We start from the raw sequence: 2,124 nt of genomic DNA, 5'->3' as shown, positions 1-2,124 counted from the left end.
GTGGGGGGGGGGGGGCGCGGTTAATTTATGGGGGTTTTGGTCTAATTTTCCATATGTCCTGGAAGCCCTCTCTACAGTAATTCTTACTGTTTGATGTGGTCATTACTGATCGAAGTAGAACTGACCAACTGCAGGCTTCCTTGCTTCTGAACGGTGCCAGCAAGTCACTTATAACTCCAGCAGGTTTTTTTGTTATTTTTTTCTTCATTCAGTGAGAATTTAATAATTCTCTTAATTTTTTTTACCTTGAGAACTCCCTTCCCCTCACCAGAAAGAGTGGTTGCTCAACACGAAGAACAAATTGTTGCCCATATAAAAGATGGCAGCAAGTGAATTGTGCTTCTGAGGCACAAAGAATCATCTGACAAATTGCCGCATGAAATCACAAAAATCACTGGGTTCTTTTCCTTGCCATTCTTACATTAAAAGGCAGTACACGCATACTGTTCTCATGAATTCTAGAGAAGAACAGCAGGCTTTAATTTGGAAAAGGAATATTGCAGTTTTGTAAATATTCAGAATCTCCAAACATCCCTGTATTTAGTTAAAAGGATATTTGACAATCATTTCTTAAAGATGTATGATTTACAGCTTGGCTCGCGAAATGGAGGTAGGACAGGGAAGGAAAAGGACACACTGCTTTGGACAGCACAGATGCCCATCTGTAACACCACAGTCCAAGGAAACATGATCAGCTAGCTAGGGTGAGATCAGGCCTTCTAGCAGTCACAGCTCCTGTCAGTAGGAGAGGCAGAACACAGTGCTTTCCCCACATTATTCCACTGATCCTCCTGAAGTATCCTACCTTGCACTGACAAGATAAAAGTCCCATCCTGTAAACATGGCTAGGGCTGTTTGTTTCCTTTGCTCCAAGCTGTCCCAGTTAATAGTAGGGTTTGACCCTGAATATTTACTTGGATTTAGGTCTATTTGCAAAACACTCAAACAGTGTGCAGAAAGATTTTTATGATGTATTATAAAATGGTCTCAGATTAAGCAACAAAACATTTTAGTAAAATTACTTGGAGAAACTGAAATATTTGGCAGAGGAGTTTTTGAATTTTAGGAGGGCCAATTTACTCTGTAACAAAACTGAAACAAATTAAAAAACTGGTATCTGAAAAGAAATAGGGATATTTCATGGAGAGAAAAAACCCTTGACAGAGAGACATGCATATGAACAAAGACACTGTATTGCTCTGAAACAACAACATCCTAATCACTTGTTATACTTCTTGCTTACAAAGGATTATATTTTCCAGCCCTGTTGGGTTTTCTGAGGTGAATACTGATTCTTAAAACAGTCGCTTACACAAAAGGAAAAGAATTCACCAAAGAATTCACTCTCCAGGCACTGACAAGCGATAATAGATGAATGTTAGTGGGCACAGGAATCCAAGGACATGGGCCGATTGTGTACTGCTTGACTCCTTGTATAAATAAACTACATCAGCTAAGATATTGGCTTATTTGGGATAAATGAAACTTTATGAAAAGTCAGTGCTGAAAAGAGTAGTTCCTAGTGGAGTTAGTGCAGGTCCTGTAGTAGTCAAGAGGGATAAAGCCATAAATAGTCCAGAGGGATTCAGCCTTACTCATAGCTGAATTTACCAGGGAGTACATGATCCCCATCATGCATTCATAATGTGGATATCTGACTTGAACTTGAGTTCACACCAAGTTACATCATTTAGGGTTGCTCTCATAAACGCTGCACAAAAAGAAGGATTAGTAATACATTTCCATCTTATTTCTTACGCTACAACTCCTTTCTTTGCCCTGGAGGGCAAAACGTGTTCTTTTTATCATTTATTACATGTTTCCCTTTGTGCTCAGGCAAGTGGACAAACTTGCATTAAATTGATGTTGGGGAGACAGACCTTTGGCCAAAAGTAGATCTAGTTAATTTGGGGTAACAATAGCAAACCAGTCAGAGGCTGAGTGAATTGACAAAAGTGGATATGAATAAAAATGAGTGCTCTGGAAGCAGATGGAAGGAAACATGGTACTTACTTATATATACTATGGTAACTTACTATTGGCTGCCATTTCACTCTGTAGCAGTTGAAGAGGGGGTGGGGATGGGAGTGTGAGAAAGAGTGGACCCCTAGTTTATATGAAATA

General features: G+C 39.5%; 1 pseudogene; it reads right to left on the bottom strand.

The window, feature by feature from the left end:
* Positions 1-2,124, bottom strand: part of LOC102376241 — a 212,964-nt pseudogene that overhangs the window by 203,878 nt on the left and 6,962 nt on the right.

This window comes from Alligator sinensis, unplaced genomic scaffold, assembly GCF_000455745.1.
Source record: "Alligator sinensis unplaced genomic scaffold, ASM45574v1 scaffold1469_1, whole genome shotgun sequence".
Taxonomy (NCBI): domain Eukaryota; kingdom Metazoa; phylum Chordata; order Crocodylia; family Alligatoridae; genus Alligator; species Alligator sinensis.
This window is presented reverse-complemented; position numbering and strand designations above follow the sequence as displayed.